Here is a 24,889-nt window from a genome sequence, read left to right as displayed (position 1 = left end):
AGGCATGCCTTCTCTCCATACCATTTGAACTTGGCACCTCATAGCTTTTTACTTTCTACACATTGATCAGGTGAGAGTATTTGTATCAGTTTGGGCTAGCATGTATGAATTCAGAACTTGTAGACCATCAGTTCAGGTCATGATAGATTTTCAAGTCTGCAGTGATGAATATATATATATATATATATATATATATATATATATATATATGGATATTTTTATTTACATTTCAAATGTTATTCCCTTTGCAGGTTTAATCCCTGGGAGTTCTGGTTGGTATTGTTGTTCTTATGGGGTTGCAAGCCCCTCCAGCTCCTTCAGTTCTATCTCTAACTCCTCCAATGGGGACCCCGTTCTCAGTTCAATGGTTGGCTGTTAACTTTCATCTCTGTATTTGTCACGCACTGGCTGTGGCTCTCAGGAGACAGCTAGATCAGGCTCCTCTCAGCATGCACTTCTTGGCTTCATCAATATTGTCTGGGTTTGGTGGCTGTATATATATATCGGCTGGATCCCCAGGTGGGGCAGGCTCTGAATGGCCATTCCTTCAGTCTCTGCTCCAAACTATCTCCATATCTCCTCCTATGAATATTTTTATTCCTCCTTTTAAGAAGGAGTGAAGCATCTGCACTTTGTTCATCCTACTTCCTGAGTTTCATGTGGTCTGTGGATTGTATTATGTGTAATTTGAAATTTTGGGCTAATATCCACTTATCAGAGGGAACATATCAAGTGTGTTTTTGTGTGATTGGGTTACCTCACTCAGGAGGATATTTTCTAGTTCCATCCATTTGCCTATGAATTTCATGAAGTCATGTATTTGATAGCTGAGTAGTACTTCATTGTGTAGATGTACCACATTTTCTGTATCCATTCCTTTGTTGATGGGCATCTAGGTTCTTTCCAGCTAATGGCTATTATAAATAAAGCTTCAATGAACATAGTAGAGCATGTGTCTTTGTTGTATGTTGGAGCATCATTTAGGTATATGAGAGTGGTGTGTTGAAAACTCTTACTGTTATTGTGTGATGTGCAATGTGTGCTTTGATCTTTAATAATGTTTCTTTTATGAATGTAGGTGCCCTTGCATTTGGCGCATAGATAGTAAGTATTTCTCTCTCCAGGGTTATTTCTCTTTGTGCTTTCTTTATTGTTTCTATTTCCATTTTTAAATCCTGGATGGTTTTATTCAATTCCTTCACCTGTTTGGTTGTGTTTTCTTGTAATACTTTCAGGGAATTTTGTGTTTCCTCTTTAACAGCTTCTACTTGTTTTCCTGTGTTGTCCTTTATTTCTTTAAGGGAGTTTTTTTATGTCCTTCTTAAAGTCCTCTATCATCATAAGATGTGATTTTAAATCCAAATCTTGCTTTTCCAGGGTGTTTGGATATCCAATATTTGCTTTGGTGGGAGAACTGGGCTCTGATGATGCCAAGGAGTCTTGGTTTCTGTTGCTTAGGTTCCTGCGCTTGCCTCTAGCATCAGGTTGTCTCTGTTAGCTTGTTTTGCTCTCTCTGACAGTGACTTGACCCTACTGTATGCCTGTGTCAGCACTCCTGTAGACCTGTTTTCTTTCAGCGAAATCAGGGAACCCAGCTCCTCCTGGGTTTGTGTGTCTTGAAGCCTCCAGCCAGGTTGCTTGGAGCAGAAGAGTTGGTTTTACCTCTGCTGTCATGTGTTTCAGCCCTCCTAGTGACTGACTTTCAGCTCTGGGCTCAGGCAGAAACCACAAGTTTCCTGCTGCTGTCTGCTACTTGGTTCTCATGCCCAGAGAGCACTGAGGGGACTAGGTGGGTTTCTCTTGGGTCAGGAATGTGGACTGGAGTAGTTTTCTCCTCTGAGCTCCAAGGATTGTCTGCACTTCTGAGAGTCCTGCTCTCTCCTTCATGGGATTTGGGTATAGAGAGCTGTGGGACCAGTTCAGTTCAGGGTACAGGCAGAAACTAGAAGGTTCCTGCTGTTTACTGCTCCTATGTTCCTGTATCCAGAGGGCACAAGGCAAGTTCCTCTTGGGTCAGGAATGAACAGAAGTGGCAGTCTCTCCTGAGCTCTTAGGATTGTTGGCACTTCTGAGAGTCCAGATCTCTCAGATGTTATTCTTTTGGGCATGCATTGTGTGTGGTTTGTTCTTTATTCTTTGCTGCATTCGATATTTTTTCTTTGTTCTGTATATTTAATATCTTATTATACTGTGTCATGAGGATCTTATTTTATGTTTTGTCTATTTCATATTCTGTATTTGCCCTGTACCTTAATAAATATCACTTCTAAGATCTGGGGAATTTTCTCCTACTGTTTTATTGAAATATTTTCTGTGACCTTGACCTGGATTTCTCTTCCTTTTATACATACAGTTTGTAGTTTCTTTCTTTCTTCTTTCTTTCTTCCTTCCTTTCTTTCTTTCTTTCTTTCTTTTTTCTTTCTTTCTTTCTTTCTTGCCCTGTCCAGTATATGTGTAAATATATATATATGTATACATATATATATATTGCGTGTATGTATACATGTGTGTATAAAATTTTCAAAGGAAAGCCAAGTAAAAATGTATTACTTGATACATATTTTATATATTACCAATGTACATGTTATAATAATTCTGTCCTCACAACAATATTGGAAAATATCCATTGCTGTTTCCCAGGTAGACTAACAGAATTTTAAAAGAACGTATTCAAAGGATTTGCAAGAGCTCTTTAAAATCTGTGTAATCTAAGACTTTTCTTTTTCAATTGCTTTTGTTTGCCTGACCCCAAGTCATTAAGGTCATATTCAATAATACACATAAGTATTCACTTGATTAAAATAGAAAATGATAGTCGTACAATAGTGTCAATTAACTGCATCATTCATTCTGGCGGAAGAGCCCTCGAGAGAGGTGCCTCTGTGTGTTGCTGCCTTTTCTCTCTGTTCTGTACGTTATTTGATCTCTCTGGCGCCTCATCATTTGATTTATTTCCACTTACTAATGAAGCTTTGGTACATCTTAGACTCCTAGGCTTTAAAAGCTCTTGTAACTTTGCATTGCGCCAGCCTATCTCCATGTTTCCATTTCAAAGTGACATCATTATGACCGCACAGGGCAGTGTGTTGCTAGATTGATATTAATGATAGCATGGGCGCAGCAACAGTTTGTTTCTGATAGATCTTGAAAGGTAATTTGGTTCTGGCCTTTTGGTCCACCTTGTCTTCCTAACAATATTCATCTTGGTCAGGATTTTTAGCTACTACATAGACCTACCCAGGCACACTTTGCTCTAGCTCTCCCTAAATTCACTTTTCATCTTTAAAACTAAGAACAGATATGATTTTCCTGGATTATAGAAACTGCATCTTCTTCCTTCAAAGTCGTCTTCTTGTATATATTTTAAATGGCCAAGTTTATCATAGAAGTGAAGTAGGACATGAAGATCTTCCTTTTGAATTTAATTATTTTCTTTCTACCACTTACCTTTTCTCCTCACTTTTATACTGTATCATTAGGATCACCATGCTGATTTAGCAGTCTAACCCAAAGACAATGACAAATTGGGAATAGAATGTTCTGAGACTATATAAAAGATTGGAAAGAGCTAGGTGTTATTAAAAAGGGTGCTTTTAAGGTAAATGAATAGTTGTACCTTTCACTTATATAGCATTTTAAGACGTTTTTGTGAACAAGTTTTATAAAATTTGGTACTTAAAAGTGTTATCTGTGAAAAAAAATATTTTCACATTGTGTAGTACACACAAAGTAAGGCCTACCAGAAAAGTTCAACAGATTATTATTGGCAAGGTGTACTAATTTACAGCATTTTGTACTGAATGTACTAATCCTCCAGATGATTTTCTACCTTCTTGATCTAAGGCTCACTCTAAGCCATGAATGGTTGTCTATAATGAAGGCCAGTGATAGACCTGTGAATAAGGAAATGTTAATGAACAATGAGGTTCAAATCATACCTGGTCGTGCACTTGGCATTTCTTTTCCTGTATGAATTCTATAATCCCAAGTGTGTTCATATGCCCAATAAAATTATATGATCTAGTACCCATGTTGAATAAGCACTTTAAATTTTAATGAGATTTTTAGGAGCACTTTGAAAAGCTCGTCAAATTAAGAATATGACAAATAGAAGCTGTCACTCTCACATATCCTTTAGCTCATAACATCTGCCATCTGTTTCCATTACAGGAAAAGCAAAGGGAGCTAAAGAAGCAGGAGAGGAAGTTAGAATGTAAAAGGAAAGGAAAAGATGAGATTCCCTAAATTCAAAGTTATTTGAATACATTTTAAGAATATTTGCATTCTGAAAATACAGGAGAGACTAGTTGGACATTGCATCCTGAAAGATATGAAAAGTAAAATATATACCATTTTAACTAGGTTCAAATAAGAAAATCAAAATTATTTAGATAAGAGAGTCCTGCAAACTACGAAATATGTTATGCCCCTAACTGGAAGGCACAGACGTGTAATGTTCACACTCAATTTACAAGACTGATAACTTTGACTTTTTTATGACAAATTTTGTTTTTAGTGCAAGATGGCTGACATACAACACGTCTACATCTAAGGAATAGTTATTAGGTGTTGGTTATGGCCAGGTTTTCTGTTACATGTTGTAATAACTATTAGTTTCACTGTAGTGTAAAGCATGGGCCGGTAGAACCTCAGTAAAAGGCGCTGAAATATTGTTAGATTAACATTTTCTGGAATGACATGAAAAAATGTATACTTGTTTCAGATATGGCACAAATGAAGTCTCAAAGAAAGGATGATGACAATGTTCAATTTAGTAAACCAATGAGTTTATTCAGATTATTTATAGGACTATGGGTGAGCCCAGAGTTTCACTGCAAAGCTCCACACCGTCAATAGATGATAGTCATGTGAACTGCCAATTTCAATTAACTATCTAAGTCATACCTGCACTATAATCTTCCCAAATCACTTGCAACTGGCAGGGGAGGCTGAAAGGCAGGAGGCAGTAATGGCTAGAATTCCAGAAGAGAGATCTGTGACCTCCCTTTGCCTCCTTTTACTAGAGACTGTTAACAGCTCCATTACCATTCCAAAGACCTAGATACCACTGAGCTGTTTGGCTCAATTAGTTTCCATGGCTACCAGGCCAAAGTACTCTCTAGTTCAAGAAATTGCTTGCACATTGACCACAGTGCAAAAAAGAGGACATGAAATAGCAATGGTCAAGCCAACTCAGATCAGAGGATGGTCTCCTTGGTCACTAAAGACCGTGAGCTTAAGCAATTGTAGGTAAATTGTGATCTAAGACTCATTTGAATTTTTGTCTTGAATTTCTAATGCCTTAAAACGTGTAATCAAAATATAATACAGAAAGTTTTGAACCTATATTTTTAAAGTGAAGACCTCTCAGACCTATAAATAGTATTCCAGAATGAAACCTTCTGCTACTTTGTCAGAGGATATTCTGGTTGAATAATTAGCTAGGTCCACTTTAATGAATATGTGGCAGATTTTTAAATAATGTCTTAGGTAGGGTTTCCATTGCTATAAAGAGACACTATGACCAAGGCATGTTTAATTGGTACTGCCTTACTGGTTCTGAAGTTCAGTCCACTATCATCAGGGCAGGAAGCATGGCACTGAAGAACTGAGAGTTCTATGTTTTTTTTTTTAAATATTATTTAATCTTTATTTACAGTCCAGACTTTATCCCCCTCCTGGTCCACCCTCCAAATGTTGCACATCCCACAACATTTCCCCATCTCTTAATCCCACCCCCACCCTGGTCTCCAGGAGAATGTCCGCACCCTCCTCCACCCTGCCAGACCTCTTCACTCCATAGGACCTTGAGCCTCTCCTCCAGGGTTAGTTGCATTTTCTCTCACTTAGCCCAGAACTGTCAATCCTCTACTCTGTATGTGTTGGGGGCCTCATATCAGCTGGTATATTCTGCTTGGTTGGTGGTTCAGTGTCTGAGAGATCTCTGGGAGGTGGGGCAGTTAGTTGACACTGCTGGTCTTGTTCTGAAAGCAAACAGGCTCTTCAGCAATGGGATTAGCTTCAAAGCCCACCCTCACAATGACACACTACCTCCAACAAGGCCACACCTCCTATCTGGAACAAGTCCCTATGGGCCAAGCATATTCAAGCAAACACAAATATTCAGTATATGTATTAAATAGGAATAATACATTGCAGTAAGGATAAAATGATGAAAATTGAATTAAATACAGTAAAATGATGGATAAATTATATTAAAAGGCAGTGCCCTTTAGGTTTGAGAGAAAGAACAGTGAAACCACCAAACTGCAGCACCCTTTGGGTAGAAAGTAAAGCTTATTTGGGAATCAAGCTGCCAAGGCTGTCTCTCCTATGGGATGGAGCAGAGAGAAAAGCAAAACAGTGCAAGAGTAAGCATGTTCTATAGGACAAGGAGCAGCATGAGGGTCACTGGGCTGATAAAGGCTCTTTGAATTGACCCAGGACCTGAATACCCTTGCCTAGGGGAAGATTAAGGGAGGCTCCTCTCCATCAGAGGAAAAAGCAGGAAGGAGGAAAAGAGGAGCCACAGACCAAGAGAGGCTGCCTGCCACGAGACCAAGAGACTAATGTAGCTAAAATGTCAGAGTAGGGGTTGGGGATTTAGCTCAGTTATAGAGCACTTGTATACCAAGTGCAAGGCCCTGGGTTCAGTCCTCAGCTCTAAAGGGGAAAAAAATGTCAGAGTAATATAAGGATCAAGCTTGGGGGAGGGAAGCAGGGACAGCTTTAGGGTAGGGTGAAGAGAGAGAAGGGCTGGGACAATCCACAGGCACTAAATGAGGCTTGTTCTGGGTTTGAGACCTGATGTTTCAGGCTTGTATTCATGATAAAGGGCAAAGTAATCTATTTAATAAATACTTCCTGCTAAAATTCGAGTGCCATTGTTGGTCTACAGGAAGATTGAATTATGATCAGAAGACTGACAGAGAAGAGTGTATGCTGTTTCACTCAATGATCAGGTGTACAGAACCACTTGAGCTAGTGACGGGCAGGCAGCTTTGGACCAATCTGTGTCCAGGAGGAAATTGTGTCAAAAGCATCTAGGGATGGCATATTTGGAACACTTTGCAGTCTGTAGTTGATTGGAAATCTACTGGGTCTATGTAGAGGGATTTTAATCTAGCAACATGACTGCTTTGGTAAGGGGTCACATACAATAGCCTTCTAGGTTTATGTGATATGGCTGTATTACAGATATGCTACTCTCTTTATTCCCTTTGACTGGAATGCAGATACACCCTTAATATACACCCTTACATCCAAACAATGTAATAATGTTAGTTTACTGAAAGAAGCAGCCATGTTTGAAAGTACCTTCTAATTGATAAAGTGACAAATCAGAGGAAGATTTGACAGAATGAGTCAGAGATAGGACATACCCAGCACACACTCTGGAGAAATGCTGGGAGCCTGCTTGGCCTGGAATGGGTTGAAGCAGGATACAGATGGATGCAGAAGTAGCTTTAAAGATGGGTGGTCTCTGGCCGTCTAGCTCTCTAACCATACTGAATGCTTGCTGATACCTTCTTAAAAATCATAGAATCTTTCTTACTTATTCTATGGTTAAAAATCACTGACGTGGGTAGCAGTGGGGAATTAATTAAAAACTGTATTGCTAACACTCCCTTCTTTGTTCAGAGAGCCAGAAGCCTCTCTGGCTAAGCTGGTTAATTCCTTCTGAAACGGAGAGAAAAAAAAGGAAAAGAATTAAGAAGCTTCATATAGGCAAATATACACTGCTAATTTCTTAGCTCCAGCTAACCAGCATCAGTTGTCCCAGTAACAGAGAGGATTCCTTTTAGTTATGCTGGTTTCTTGTTAACCACAGCTGATACTTCAGCCCCAGCTAACTAGAACCACAGAATCTTCACAATCAAAAGAGCAATGGCCCTGATAAGAGTCTTTAATCTTCCCTCTGAAATTCCACAAGCCAGGTCTCCATCATTTGCCCTGTTCTCAACATTATCTTCCAAGCTCATATAGAGCATTCCACAGAGCTCTTAACATCCCAATGGCTGTTCTAGCTCAAAGTTCCAAAGTCCTTCCACAGTCTTCCCAAAACCATGGTCAACCTGTGACAAGAATACCTCCCGCCCAGTACCAGTCTGTTTTAGTCAGGGTTTGTATTAACAAAAACAAAAACAAACAAAACATTTTGACCTTAACAAAAAACATTTATGACCAAGAAACAAGTTGGGAAGGAAAGTGATTATTCAGCTTACACTTTCCCATTGCTGTTCCTCACCAAAGGAAGTGAGTACAGGAATTCACACAGAGCAGGAACTTGGAGGCAGGAGCTGATGCAGAGGCCACAGAGGGGCACTGCTCACTGGCTTGCTTCCCTTGGCTTGCTTAGCTTGCTTTCTTATAGAATCCAAGACTACTAGTCCAGGGATGGCACCACCCACAACGGCTGGGCCCTCCCACCTTGACCATTAATTTGGAAAATGCCTTACAGCTGGATCTCATGAAGACATTTTCCCAAGGGAGGCTCATTTCTTTGTGTTAACTCCAGTTTCTGTCAAGTTGACACACAAAAACAGCCATTATACCTTGTCTTACCTTAGTGCGCACCTGTCACTTTATCCTTGGCCCTAAATGCTTTCCTTGAATCCAAATTTGCCCCAAGCCTATTTCTCTTTTTAGTATAACTAGGAAAGCTCATTTTATTATGCACCTTTACTTTCTGTTTGAGGAATGGGTATATTCTATTCTCGATTCTAATTTTACTACATCTGCTTAACAAAACAATTAAGACCATCTCTTAAAATGTTCTTCCTGAAACTATTTAAACCAAATCAGGAATCATTAATTCATCTAAACAGCATTAATTTATGAAAGATCATCTTTATGTTGATCTGTAGGAAATCTGATCAATAAGATGGGCTAATGCTCAGAGATTATTATATTAATTTAATAATTAATGACAGGAAAGACATATCAGAAGTAAGAAGCAGACCTGAGAAGACGTTTTTTGGAACCTCACCATTGAGCTCACCCATCACAGAACATGCAAAAACAGTGGATGGGCACCTTCAGGAAGGCAACCTGCTAGCCTGAGTCTATCACAAATGACTCCCAGCAGAGAACGGGCAGGAGAGAGAAGCAACTTAAAAGAGCAGTTCACAGAGAGAAAGTACTGTTGAGTTCAGGTCAGGTCTGGGCAGCCAGTGCAGTTCAGTTTGTGGAGTTCAGAGGCAGTTTTGCCAAGCAGAGCAATTCAGGTAGAAGCTGAGAAGACTAGATTGTATGAAAATCCCAGGCCTAACCTTAGGAATAGTTTGAACAAAAGAGGAAAACACACTGGCCACAGCCCAAGGCATGTAGTCGCACATCTTCAGTACTGTTCCCTCACTTCATCTAAGGAAATAATGCTAATGTTTATGTTTTCAGTGTCAGACACAAACTAGAGACAGAAGGTAAAGTTAAGGAGTTCAGGGAAAATTTTCATCATAGATATACACTTGAAATTTCCAGGGCTAGGGTCCTGGCAGTTGGAGGAAAGAAAGAATAGGGTGTAGGGGGGTAAGGGAGGCAGAGGGAGAAAGAAATCATAACTCAGGAATGTCAGAAATAGGTAGGTGGATAAACAAAGTATTACTATCCAAGAGTCTCTCTAATTTCTGAGAATCATATCCAATTTGACTAGCTAAAGCTTACATGGAGTTTTTAAGTTTATAAACTGATAAAAAGGTTTAGATATATTAGCATTACCAATATTTGCAATCTGTACAAAAATCAACATTGTAAAAAAATGGCAGTAGGATCATACTTTTGAATTATAGTAGAAGCTTAGGACCCAAAAATGATTCTGGGTTAAAAGCATGAACACTCTTTTCAGATGGCTGGATATAGAATTTGGACAGAGATGTTTTTAACATGATTGAGAAGCAATTTAAATTCTATACTTAGAAGAGAGCCAAAGGAAATTCAAAATTTTGAGCTTCTGATTATTACAATTGTAGCTGTGCTTTACAGGGGCTAGATTAATAGCTTATCAGTCCTTCTTCGATTAATATTAAAACTATGAATTTCTAAGGTTATTGTAACAATAGCATAGAGAGGGAAAATAACTGAAAAAAATGTAATACTGTATTGTGAGTTTATATGATTCAGAGAGAAGTTTATCAGCAAGGTAAACTGTCTGCCTTTTTCAGCAGGAGATTTAATAGCTCTTGAAGAGTGAAGCTAGATTTTACATAAAAAGTAGACTGAACAGGTAGCTGTTGCCTTGGGAGAAGGACAGTAGTTTTGTTTGCTATTGGTAACAGAAAGCTACAGTTAGCTGTTAGTCATCAGTATCACCAGAGATTTGAGAAGAATAAATTATAGCAGGAATTATAATTCACATGGTCTGTGTAAAATGATTGAGACTCGCTGCTACCTGGACAATGACCTTGGCTTCTGTGGTCTCATTGGCTTTATTGAGGGTTGAAGTGGTTGGTCTTGGCTCCCATATAGCATAGCTTCAACTTTCTGCAGCCAGACCCAGGAGTTCTCTGGGATTTTCTTATGGAAAGGAACTTGAGAAAACTAAAGTACTAGGTTAAGCAGAGTAGGGAAATCAAAAGAAATATATCCACAACTTTGGAAGCACCTTGGCAGTAGGTAAGGAATGCAGCAGTTCTTTGCCCAGTGATCAGCAATACCACAATCCAGGTATAATAGTCTGTGCCCTATTATCCTCTCTGAAACCCTAAGGGTCACTTCTAGAAGGTTACATTTCTGTTTATCAGGGGAAGCATATTCATTAAATACTTTAAATGCCCTATTAAACAGATCTTTGAGCAGTTTGAGAACCTAGGAACTTAGCAGGCAGCTGCTCAGAGGAGGTGAAGAAGTTCCAGGATGGAACTAAGAGAGGACAAAAGGGAAGAGAGTAAGTGTTCTGGGGATAAGAGTTTCAATCCAGGGCCTTCTCAAGTGAACTGAGAAACTTTCCTGAGAGAAATGTCCCAAATCACAGATCAGAAGGGTTCTTTTCTACATGACAGGATCCCAGGAGGGTAAGAGGAACATCCTGGCACACCAGTGTGGCTTTTGTAGGAAAAGTAAAGACAAACAAACAAACAAAAACAAAAACAAAAAACCAACCAACAAACACACAACAAACAAACAACAACCCAGGCAACTTCCTGGTGACACTCATCTAGTAGAGGAGTGGAGATGAGAGTTTAGAGCAAGTAAAATAGAAAGCAGAAGAAATGGACTGGGAAAGACTGTGCTTGGGTTTGTGGCAGGGAGAAGAATATAGAATTTATATGATGCGTGGCAGAATCCAACATATGTGTGCAAAGATGCACACATACCTTAAGAGAGTCACATCTGTTGCTTGATGTGGAGAGGCTGGATAACAGAGGAAGCTCATTTATGCCACTCTCAGTGTTCAGCACCAGGCTGAGAAAAAAAAATGAAGTAAGAGGAGGAAGACATGACTACTAAAGTATGGAGAATTTTATTGTACATATACATGAAAAAACAGACAGAGAGAAGAGTCCAGGCTGAACATGGTAAACTGGACCATGAGAGAAAACGAAGCAGAACAAGAGAGAAGATACGGGCCAAGAAAGGCTGCCTGGGCTGAAACGCAGGAATCAGGTAGAGAGAAGGAAAAACCTTGGGAGGAAGATGTTTACAGTAAGTGACAGATAGAGAATTGATGGGAGAGGCTGTAGTTTCTGAGAGAGAATTGTCCTTGGTTGGAGACCTACTGCAAGAGAGAGGATTATGCCTCACCAGACAAAACAGCAGACCTTCTCTTAATTGAATCCAAGGAAGAAAAAAGGTTATATCATGAGACAGAAGGTTTAATTAATAGGTATTCTAAGCTATGGGCCTGCAGTCAGGTTTGCAAGGGCAGCAGAAAGTGTGTGGGTCTGTGGGTACACCTGCTTAGGTATCCCCAGTGATACTCAAGATGTTCAAAACCCCTGTTTTGTATCAGAGGACTTCTGCATGTCTATCAAGTGTTGTGCAATAGTTTACCTACAGATCAAACATTCCTCTTCCTCTGCTCGACAAACAGCTCCTCTCTCATCTTAGCCTCTTGGTCTTTTTCTTAGAAAACCTGCCACTTTATATCCTTTCTCTGCTTTTTGAGGTAAAACTTTTACTCAATCTCCTTCCAATATCGAGGAATACCTTTCTCAAGAATCTGAAGCTTTTGCTCAGGAAAGTCATTACCAAGACACTGTGCCTATGTCCTATCCCTATAAAAGGTAGGAGCATCACTTCAGTAAGCACCATCTAGGACAGGTCCTGATGACAACCTTGAACATCTCTAGATGTACATCTAGTTCTTTATCATGGACTCCCACATGTGGGAAGCTCTACTGCCTTTTACTTCAGCAAAGTTTAATCTGTTTCCTCAGTTGCAATGGACTCAATGCTAATTATAATAATCTTTGCAGTCTTTTCCTCCACATTTTGTCAGTATAATCTTTCCTTGATAGATCTTCAAACTCTGTGGCTTACAGGGGCTGGGACTAGTAGCTTATGGTCCTCTGACCTTAGAATGAGATGCAAAGCTTAATGCTAAGGCATTCTTCTCATGATTGTTACTTTAAATTAAAGCACTTTCCTCAACCCTTCTCCATTTCAAGTAGCCCTTTAGCTTTATCTGTGATTTTCCCCGAAGTCTGGCTTCCTGAAAGAGAAACTAAGCAATATCCCTTGATGCATGGAGGGCAATATGTCCTCTGGCCTTTGTTAACTAGATGATCTTTGACTCCACTGCTTCTAAGAGACTGGATCTTCTCCGTGGAATGAAATGAGATGAGCAATGTACTGGAGATAGACTTAAGAAAGACAAGGAGTGACAAGCAGTGGAAACAACTTGTGGTAAAGCCCATTGCAAACAGCCAACAATGTGGCAGGAAGAACAAGGAACAGTCAGCAAGACATGACTTTAGATGACAAATTATATATTTTTATATGTAATAAGATAAAATGTTAAGCTGTCTTTAAACTTAAATAATTATTAACCCAGGAGAGGATATTTTCCTCTTCACTGACATAGAAATCCAACTTCCATACACTTTGGTCCCCCAGGGCTGTGGAGAATAAGGCTTTGGCCTTCCAATTCATCACTTAATAGTTCTCCTGATTTTGTTTTCATTTTCTATATGGCTTTTCCCAGAATCTTAGTTCTCATAATTTTCACTCTTTTAAAAGTATCATAACTTCTTACTGTTTAAAACTACCTTAATATCACTTTGGGTGGTGATATTTCCTTTCTTTTTACTTACTTGCTTGCTTGCTTGCTTACTTACTTACTTACTTACTTACTTAGGCATCAGCGGGAGTTTGCGGGGGATGTACCTAAGGTCCTACACATGCTTAGCAAGGGTTCTAGGACTAAGCTATCTGTCATACCAAATTCACCTTTGTCAGTTAACCTCTCCTAAAAATTTCTTATTTCTTTCTTTTTTCAAATTAATCATTCCAATTTTTTACATCTCAAATGATATCCCACTTCCTGGTTACCCCTCCACAAACCCTCCATCTGACATGCCCTCTCCCCTCCCCTTTGCCGGGATGAGGGTTCTCCCAGACTCACCCACTCTCTCCCACCCCATTGTTCCAGTGGCTGCCTATTCTGGGGCTCTAAACCTCCACGGCACCTAGGTCCTCCCCTCCCACTGATGTCAGACAGGGCCATCCTCTACTGCCTATGTATCTGGAGCCCTGGACCCCTTCATGTACACTCCTTGGTTGGTGGTCTAGTCTCTGGGAGCACTGGATGGTCTGGCCAGTCAACATTGCTCTTCCTATGGGGTTACAAACCCCCTCTGTCCCTCCAATCCTTCTGCCAGCTCCCACACCTGGGTCCCTGAACTCAGCCTAAGCTCAGTATGCGGTCCAAGCGTCCACAACTGCATTGGTCAGTTGCTGGCAGAACCTCCCAAGGAACAGCCATACCAGGTTCCTGTCAGCAAGTGCCTCTTGAAATGCAACAGTGCTGGGGTTTGGTGTTTGCAGACAGGATGGATTCCCCGGTGGGGCAGTCCATGGATGGCTCTTCCTTCAGTCTCTCGTCCATTTTTCTGTCCATCTTTCCTTTGTTCAGGAATATTTCTGGCATTATCCTCGGTGAGTCTGAGTCTGTATCAGTTAAAAAACACTTCCCTGGTCTTTAATTCTTCCTCCTTTGACCCCTAGATTAGTGTCTTTCACATGTTAACCTGCGTATAAATGATGTGAAGATTTATTAAGATAGCCGGATCTGGTTCAGTAAGTATAGGACAAGATCCCAAATTCACCATTTTTAATTAATACTAGGTGAAGAATATGGTGTTCATTTGGGACTACTATTTTAATTTGCAGATTTTTTTAAAAAAAATATTTCACTGTGGTTGAGCATTTTTTACACACTTATTTCTCTGAAAGCACCACTTGGGATGCATGCATTCCGTCTTCTTCAATTGATGTAACCTTTACCTCTTCCTTTAGCCTCTTTCATAAGATTTGTTTACTCCATGTGTGTGAATGTTGCACACATGTGCCTGTTGCCAGTGAAGGTCAGGAGAGGATGAGTGAATCTCCATAAACGGTTTTGGGCCTCTGTGTGGCCACTCGGAATTGATCCTCGATATTGTCACTGCTGAGATTCCTCCTCCCCCCTTCTCTCTTTCTCTTTCTCTCTCTTTCTCTCTCTCCCTCACTCTCCCCTCCATTTGTTGTTTAAAGCGGTACCTCTTTCTGTATCCAGACTGATTTTCAGCTCGCAATCCTCTGGCTTCAGGTTCCAAGCCACTGTTCCAGACTTAATTTTATGGCCAAGTGCATGAGCTGGATTCAGTTCTGCTGGTTACAGTCTCTGCTTCAGTAATTTGTCAGTTTTGGACAGAAATATGGCTTCTTTTCCTGTTTGGGTTTGAGAACAATTTTTCATTCTGCCTCAGAAGCATTTCAAATCTGCAATAAAATAATGCTATTTTTCTCATTTGGGGAAAAATATCATGTAATCCCATGCCCTCTGCAGTTCCTCCAGGCCTCTCTTTTCTGCTTTACTGACAGACCTTCTCCCTTAATGACTTGCTCAAACAGTTTCTTTCCAATCTTCCCACTTCTGTCTTGAGTCTTGTGAACTATTTTGTACAAATGGTATAATGTTTCAATGGCCCCATTGGAGTCAGTAACCATGTTTTATTACTTACTTACTTTTATGTTCTGTTAGCACATATACCACCATTTGATACAATGATTGGCTTCTCCTTCATTCAGTTTTTTACTTCTAGAATTCTCCCTTTTTCCCTCTGCTCTTCGCTTCTTGCCCCAACTACACAATCTCCCAGTCAGGTCCAAAACATTACCTAATCAAACAAACAAGAAAAATTATCAGTCAACCAATCAAACAATCAAAACCAAAACCTAAACATTACCTATATATCTAGCTGCTCTGGTTTTGGCATAGAATCTGTCCAGTCATAGCTGTTTCTAACATGCACCCTGGGGATGTAAACTATAGAGCCTTAGTCTTAACCTCTTCTCCATTTGCTATTTCTTCAAGATGATGCATTATGGAAAAGAAAGACTATTCTTGTCAAAAATATAGGCTGGCCAAATAGACACTGTGTAATATTGAAGGCACAAAGCACTGCAATGATCAGGAAGTTATGCTTCTGTGTCCATAGGCAGAAGGAAATATTGTCACTAATGCCCACTAGGCACTTAGTGCTCATGAAATAGGTGCAGAAAGCCAGTTATTATAATGTGTGAGTTATTTCTTCTAGTCCTGATGTTAATGTTTGTTGGGAATATATAAAAATTTTACTACTTTTTGAATAAACATAAATGGATACGATTCTGTGATTAGAATTTCAGGTTTAGAATACAATTGGTTTCTTTTTATTTTTTTCAGCTATGGCATTTGAGTGCCTAAGGAATCAGGGAAACAATATCCTTCATGACAGCCTCAAGGGACAAAATATCTTGGAGCAGCTCTGAGAAAGTGAAAGACTTGTATGATAAAGACTTGATGCCTTTGCAGAAAGAAATGAGGATCTCAGAAGATAAAAAGATGCCCCATGCTCATGGACAGGTAGGATTAACATAGTAAAAATGACCATCCTTCCGGAAGCAAACATCTTTAGAATAAAACAACCATCAAAACTCTAAAATAGTATTTTACAAACATTGAAAGAACTATTCTTAACTTTACAAGCAAAAACAAAGTGGAACAACAACAACAACAACAACAACAAAAACAACAACAACAAAACCAAATGGAAAAATTTAAAAAATCTCATGATAGCTAAAACAATTCTAGCAATAGAAGAATTCCAAGGCCATTTGACTGTCCTCAGCTGAACATTCTCAGTTTAGCTCTGTACCCCATTTTCAGTACAGTTATTTGGTTCTTTAGAATCTAACTTCTTGAGTTTTTTGTATATATTGAATATTAGCCCGCTATGGAATGTAGGATTGATAAAGATATTTTCCCAATAGGTTTGGTTGCCATTTTGTCCTATTGATAGTGTCCTTTACCTTACAGAAGCTTTGCAATTTTATGAGGTCCAGTTGTCGATTCTTGATCTTAGATCATAAGCCATTGGTGTTCTATTTAGGAAAATTTCCCCTGTTCTCACGTGTTTGGGGTTCTTCCCCACTTACTCATCTAAAACTTTCAGTGTATCTGGTTTTATGTAGAATTCCTTGATCCACATGGGCTTTAGCTTTGTACAGGGAGATAAGAATGAATCAATTTGTATTCTTCTACATGCTGACCTCCAGTTGAACCAATACCATTTGTTGAAAATGCTCTTTTTTCCAATGTATGGTTTTAGATTATTGGCAAAGATCATGTGACCATAGGTATATGGGTCATTTCTAGATCTCCAATTCTATTCCACGGTTCTACTGCCTGTCTCTGTACCAATACCATGCAGGGTTTCTTTTCCACAATTACATTGTAGTATAGCTTGTGGTCAGGGATGGTGATTCCCCCAGATGTTATTTTATTGTTGAGAATAGTTTTTGCTATCCTGTGTTTTTTTTTTATTCCAAATGAATTTGAGAATTGTTCTTTATAAATGTATGAAGTATTGAGTGGGGATTTAATGGGGACTGCATTGAATCTGTAGATTGCCTTTGGCAAGATGCATTTTTTAGTATATTAATCCTGCCAATTCATGAGAATGGGAGATCTTTCCAACTTCTAAGGTCTTCTTTGATTTCTTTCTTCAGAGACTTGAAGTTCATGTCATACAAATCTTTCACTTATTTGATTATAGTCACCCCAAAATATTTTATATTATTAGTGACTATTGTGAAGGATGCTGTTTCCCTAATTTCTTGAATGGCTGAGAAGCACCTAAAGAAATGTTCAACATCCTTAGTCATCAAGGAAGTGCAAATCAAAACAGCCTGAGATTCTACCACACACCAGTCAGAATGGCTAAGATAAAAATCTCAGGTGACCGCAGATGCTAGCAAAGATGCGGAGAAAGAGGAACATTCCTCCATCATTGGTGGGATTGCAAGCTGGTACAACCACTCTGGAAATCATTCTTGTGGTTCCTCAGAAATTTGGACCCAGCTATACAATTCCTGGGCATATACCCAAAAGATGCTCCAACAAACAATAAAGGTCCTTGCCCCACTATGTTTATAGCAGCCATATGTATGATAGCCAGAAACTGGAAATAACCCAGATGTATCTCAACAGAGGAATGCACACAGAAATTTTGCTACATTTATACAGTGGAATACTACTTAGCTATTAAGAACAATGACTTCATGAAATTCACAGGCAAATGGATGGATCTAGAGAATATCCTGAGTGAGGTAACTCAGTCACAAAAGTACACCTGATATGTACTCAGTGTTAAGTGGGTATTAGGCAAAGAGCTTTGAATACTCATGATACAACTCATGAACCAAATGAAATTTGAGAGGAAGAAAGACCAAAGGGTGAATGTTTCAGTTCTAATTAAAAGAGAGATTAAAATAATCAAGGGAAGTAGAGGGAGAGAGGGATTGGGGAGGAAGAGGGGGGAAAGATTCAGGTATAGAAGGAGATGGAGATGTACAGAGCGTCAGGAAATTGAACAGAGTTGTGTAGCACTGGGGGATGGGGAACTGGGGGAGCCACAAGAAAGTCCCCCATGCAAGAGTTTCCCATGACCCCACAGGTATGACATTTAGCTGAAGTAAACCACCAATGGGAGAGAGAACCTGTCAAGACCATATTCATAGTTTAGTCATGGCCCCTGGTTGAGGGATGGGGCCACCCACTCATCCTAAATTTTTAAGCCAGGATTGCTCCTGTCTAAAGAAAATACAAGGACAAAGAATGGAGCAAATACTGAAGGGAAGGTCATCCAAAGACTGTCTGATCTGGGGATCTAGCCCACATACAGATACCAAACCCAGACACTATTGCTGATGCCAAGAAGTGCTTGCTGACAGGAGTCTGTTACAGCTACCTCCTGAGAGGTTTTGTCAGAGTCTGACAAATACTGATGGAGATGCTTGCAGCCAACCATCTGACTGATCAAGAGTACCCCAATGGAGGAGTTAGAGAAAGGACTGAAGGAGTTGAAGAGGCCTTATCTGGCATTAAAGAGAGAAGAGGCCCTTGTTCCTGTGAAGGCTTGGTAACCCAGTGTAGAGGAATGCTAGGGTAGAGAGGTAGGAGTGGGTGAGTGGGTAGGGGAGCACCCTCATAGAAGCAGGGTAAGAGAGGATGGATTAGGGGGTTTGCAGAGGGGAACCTGGGAAAGGGGATAACATTTATAATGTTAATAAATAAAATATCAAATAAAAATAATAAAAAAGTATTCCTGTAGTATTTTGTCATACTCAATTTCAAATCGAGCTGTAGAGTTATAATAATAGAAACTGCCTGGTATAAACAAGAGATGTTGATCAAATTGAAGAAAGAAATTGAAGAAGACCTCAGAAGATGGAAAGATCTCCCATGCTCATGGATTGGCAGGATTAATACAGTAAAAATGGCTATTTTACCAAAAGCGATCTACAGATTCAATGCAACCCCCATCAAAATACCAATCCATTTCTTCAAAGAGTTAGACAGAACAATTTGCAAATTCATCTGGAATAACAAAAAACCCAGGATAGCTAAAACTATCCTCAACAATAAAAGGACTTCAGGGGGAATCACTATCCCTGAACTCAGGCAGTATTACAGAGCAATAGTGATAAAAACTGCATGGTATTGGTACAGAGACCGACAGATAGACCAATGGAACAGAATTGAAGACCCAGAAATGAACCCACACACCCATGGGCACTTGATTTTTGACAAAGGAGCCAAAACCATCCAATGGAAAAAGATAGCATTTTCAGCAAATGGTGCTGGTTCAACTGGAGGTCAACATGTAAAGAATGCAGATCGATCCATGCTTATCACCCTGTACAAAGCTTAAGTCCAAGTGGATCAAGGACCTCCACATCAAACCAGATACACTCAAACTAATAGAAGAAAAACTAGGGCATCTGAACACATGGGCACTGGAAAAATTTCCTGAACAAAACACCAATGGCTTATGCTCTAAGAACAAGAATCGACAAATGGGATCTCATAAAACTGCAAAGCTTCTGTAAGGCAAAGGACACTGTAGTTAGGACAAAATGGCAACCAACATATTGGGAAAAGATCTTTACCAATCCTACAACAGATAGAGGCCTTATATCCAAAATATACAAAGAACTAAAGAAGTTAGACCGCAGGGAGACAAATAACCCTATTAACAAATGGGGTTCGGAGCTAAACGAAGAATTCACAGCTGAGGAATGCCGAATGGCTGAGAAACACCTAAAGAAATGTTCAACATCTTTAGTCATAAGGGAAATGCAAATCAAAACAACCCTGAGATTTCACCTCACACCAGTGAGAATGGCTAAGATCAAAAACTCAGGTGACAGCAGATGCTGGCGAGGATGTAGAAAAGAGGAACACTCCTCCATTGTTGGTGGGATTGCAGACTGGTACAACCATTCTGGAAATCAGTCTGGAGGTTCCTCAGAATATTGGACATTGAACTGCCTGAGGATCCAGCTATACCTCTCTTGGGCATATACCCAAAGATGCCCCAACATATAAAAAAAAGACACGTGCTCCACTATGTTCATAGCAGCCTTATTTATAATAGCCAGAAGCTGGAAAGAACCCAGATGCCCTTCAACAGAGGAATGGATACAGAAAATGTGGTACATCTACACAATGGAATATTACTCCTATCAAAAAACAATGACTTTATGAAATTATAGGGCAAATGGTTGAACTGGAAAATATCATCCTGAGTGAGGTAACCCAATCACAGAGAAACACACATGGTATGCACTCATTGACAAGTGGCTATTAGCCCAAATGCTTGAATTATCCTAGATGCCTAGAACACATGAAACTCAAGACGGATGATCAAAATGCGAATGGTTCACTCCTTCTTTAAAAGGGGAACAAGAATACCCTTGGCAGGGAATAGAGAGGCAAAGATTAAAACAGAGAAGAAGGAACACCCATTCAGAGCCTGCCCCACATGTGGCCCATACATATACAGCCACCCAATTAGACAAGATGGATGAAGCAAAGAAGTGCAGGCAGACAGGAGACGGATGTAGATCTCTCCTGAGAGACACAGCAAGAATACAACAAATACAGAGGCGAATGCCAGCAGCAAACCACTGAACTGAGAACAGGACCCCGTTGAAGGAATCAGAGAAAGAACTGAAGAGCTTGAAGGGGCTGAGACCCCATATGAACAACAATGCCAAGCAACCAGAGCTTCCAGGGACTAAGCCACTACCTAAAGACTATACATGGACTGACCTGACTCTGACCTCATAGGTAGCAATGAATATCCTAGTAAGAGCACCAGTGGAAGGGGAAGCCCCGGGTCCTGCTAAGACTGAACCCCCAGTGAACTAGACTGTTGGGGGGAGGGGGGCAATGGGGGGAGGAAGGGGAGGGGAACACCCATAAGGAAGGGGAGGGGGGGAGGGGGATGTTTGCCTGGAAACCGGGAAAGGGAATAACACTTGAAATGTAAATAAGAAATACTCAAGTTAATAAAAAAAAAAAAAAAGAAGACCCTGTAATAACTCCACACACAGATTGGCACTAGATTTTGATAAAGACATCAGCTATTCACACTGGAGAAAAGAGAGCATCTTCAAAAATGGTAGAATAAGAGGAACACTTAAATAAATATTCAACATTCTTAGACATCATGAAAATGCAAATCAAATTCAACTTTAAAATTCCATCTTACATATATCATAATGACCAAGATGTATAAAAAAGATGACAACTCATATTTGTGGGTCCACAAACTGGGACACCACTATTGAAAAAACTATGTTAATTGTTTGGAAAGTTGTGACTTAATCTGCCTTAAGATTCTGCTATACTACTCTTGGGCATGTATCCAAAAGATACCTCATCCTACCACAAGAACACTTGATCACATTATTTCATCCAACCTTTATTCATAATTGCTAGGAACTGGAAACAACGTAAATGTCTGTATAAACAAATGGGTACAAAAACATGGTAATTTACACAATGGAGTATTTTAAGTCGTTTGGTTAAAAAAAAAATCTTGAAATTTTCAGGCAAATGGATGGAAGAAGCTAACCAAGAATCAGAAAGATATCAATTTTAAGTATTCTCTTGAAGGAGGATATTAACCATTAAGTAAAAGATAACCAAGCTACAATCTATACAGAGATTAGGTAAATGGGAAGGTGCCATCCACATGTGCCCCATCACAGGGGAGGATTGGGAAGTGCTTTACTGAGTTACTCCATGCTGCAGCATGGCAGGCTGCAAGGGAGCACAGAGAAACAACTCAAGGGGTAGGAGCCTTAGTCTGAGGTGGTGGTAAAGCCCGAGCTGGTTTGGTTTCCCAGGCCCATGACTAGACCTGGGCTCTGAGGACATGGAAATTGAGTCTGGATGTTGAGGAAGAACCCAGAGTGAAATCTGGGGCCTCAGGCTAGGCACATCTTCTAACCTGGGGCTGGGACAAAGGGGAGCTCAGGCTCTTCCCAGCAGTGATTGTCCTTTGCTTGGTGGAGGGAGGCTTGTTGGTGGTTGTAGCTGTGGAGAACAGAGAGTCCTTCTATAGGGAAATTAAGCTGGAGCTCTGTAGGTGAATGCCTTCTCCATGGCTCTCCATGGTCTTGATGAAAGGGACATCCATGTGTAAGCATATTACTTACTAGCTGTTCATGGTGGAAAATGGATGTATAAGGATGTAAAAGGTATTTAATATCAGGTCTGAAAAGTGGATATACTTCTCAGGGTGGACCTGAGATTAAATACCTTTTGTAGGGAAGAATGTTTGGGAATAGAAGATTATTGGCTAATCCCTCCAGACCTCTAGGCACCTCATTAGCATGGAGAACTTGGTTTTGGGCCTACCTTTCTTTTATGTGAGGATCATGGCTTGTGTTCCAAACCAGGAGCTTGGCAGAGAGCTGGGAGTCACCTAAGTCTGACGTGTATGGCCACCAAGTTTACAGGTCTTAACATGCTCTACATTACTAAGCTTTCTGGTTGGCTTTACTGTCCAGGGAAAGGGTATAGGGTGACACATAGATCTTGCTAGGAAGGGAAAATAGAATAGATTTTAAGGACAGACTTCAGATAATTGGGGACAGGAACAGGAACAGGGAACAGGAATAGGAACAAGAACAGGAGCAGAAACAGGGGAGGGGGAGGAGAGCTAGTGTAGATGAAGAAAATTCAGTGAGAGAGACTTGAAATTGAGGAGAATTTGAGAGGTGATATGGAGACTTAGTGTGGTGGAAACTTCCTAGAATATATGAAGGTGGTTTGAGTGAGATATCTTAATAATGGGGACATGGAGTCTCAATGGACCATCTCTGCTCGTGAAATAAGGTTTCTAGTTCAACAATTCAGTTGAGTTGTTGTTCAATGGGATTCCCAAACAACTGACAGTGAGACCCCAGAGCTGAGGAGGACACCCACACAATCCTTTGAACATGGAAAATTAAGCTGGAGTCTATATGAAACCTTCACACATACATTTGTGTCTCCCTGGTAACGTAAGGTACTTGTAGGCTACCAAAATAGAAACATAAACACCAAGCAAGCCCAAAAAACTTTGACCTATCATATTCTGTTTGTAAAAATTGCTAGGGTAACAGTGGCACAGACCTTATGGGAGTAGTTACCAATGTCTAATTTAGTTTTAGGATAACTCCATGACAAGAAACCCAAACTTGACTCTGTTTGGGTAAGCAAGAACCAGAGACTAACTATCCCAAAGACCTAGGGTACTGGTCTTAAAAACATGTATTAATAAAATGACACCTAATCATATTCTGCTATATTTATAGATCAGTGCCTTATTCAGCCATCATCAAGAAATTTCTTTCTGTAGCAGATGTGTTCAGATTCAGACTTTATATGAATAGAGAGTCCTTGGAACACACAGGTCTAAATGGGATATTTCCTTCAAAACCCTTCCCTTATAGCTCAGGGAAAACCATGGAAAAGGTGTTAGAAAGAGTATGAAAGCCAGAGGGGATAGAGGACTCCAGAAGAACAAGACCCTCTGAATTAACTAAACAAGTTCTGAATTCTCAGAGACCTAAGTAGGGTGTACAGCGGTCTGCACAGTGTTCTCTGCATATACAGTATAGCTTTTAGTTTAGTATTTTTATGGGACTCCTGATTGTCCTATAATGAGTGGGCCTCTGATTTTTGGGCCTACTCTTAAAATTCTTTTTCTCCTGTTGGGTTGCATCGTTCAACTTTAACATGATGAGTTTTGCATCTTATTATGTATATTTTTGTTGTGTTTCCTTGTCATCTCTTATAAATGTATTCTTTTCTAATAAGATACAAAAAGGGAGTGTACCTGGAAAGAATGGGAGATTGGGAGAAGCTAAGAAGAGTAGAGTGAGGGAAAACTAATCAGGGCCATATTATATAAGAAAATAATCTATGTTCCTATTAATTAATTAATTGATTAATGAATTAATTAACACACACCTTAGTTTCTCTCCCTCTACTCCAAGTTCCCCCTCTCTCTCTCCAACCCCCCTCTATTTTTCCTCATTTTCTCTTCAGAAAAAGGCCAGACTCTCATGAATATCAACCAGATATGGCATATTAAGTTATATTAAGATTAGGCACATCCTCTACTTTTAAGGCTAGATGAGGTGAAGTGAATCAGTAGGAGGAAAGGGTCCCAAACTCTGGCAACAAATAAGAGACAACTCCTGCTTTCGTTGTTAGGAGTCCCAGAAGAAGACTAAGTTACACAAATATAACGTATGGGTCTTAGGTCAGTCCCAGGCAGTATTTCTAGTTTTCAAGGAACTCTCTGTCAGCCCCTTTCAGCCAATCCGAGGGCTAAGACTATTGAGATGCCTTATTAGCATTGAGAGGCAGACCAGGTATTGAGCTACTTAAGTGAATGCCTGTTGTCACATCAGTTAGGAGTCATGGTTACATGTTACAGAGCAAGCATTCTAGGCAGGGAGTCAACAGCTCCACGCCTGCTGTCTCATATCTCTGAACTTCCTGGAGTTTTAGCACACTCCACCAGTTCTTATGCCCATCTCGTTGCACAGCCTACATGCCCTACATAACCTTCCTATATACAAATTATAACTAGACTGAGAAAAAAGTCAAGGAAACAACACCCTTCACAATACCCTCCAATAATAAGAAATACCTGGTGTAACTCTAACTAAGCAAGAAAAAGACTTGAATGACAAGAAATTTAAGTCTTTGCAGAATAAAATTAAAGAAGATATCAGAATATCCCCAAATCTTCTACGTTCATGTTCTCACACCTGTCCCAAAAATTATATAATTCCTGGCTCATCGCAAATAAAGATTATGCATTCACATTCACTCCAAATATCGAAATATGAACAAGCT

This window comes from Rattus rattus, chromosome 6 (genome assembly GCF_011064425.1).
Source record: "Rattus rattus isolate New Zealand chromosome 6, Rrattus_CSIRO_v1, whole genome shotgun sequence".
Classification (NCBI taxonomy): Eukaryota; Metazoa; Chordata; class Mammalia; order Rodentia; family Muridae; genus Rattus; species Rattus rattus.
This window is presented reverse-complemented; position numbering follows the sequence as displayed.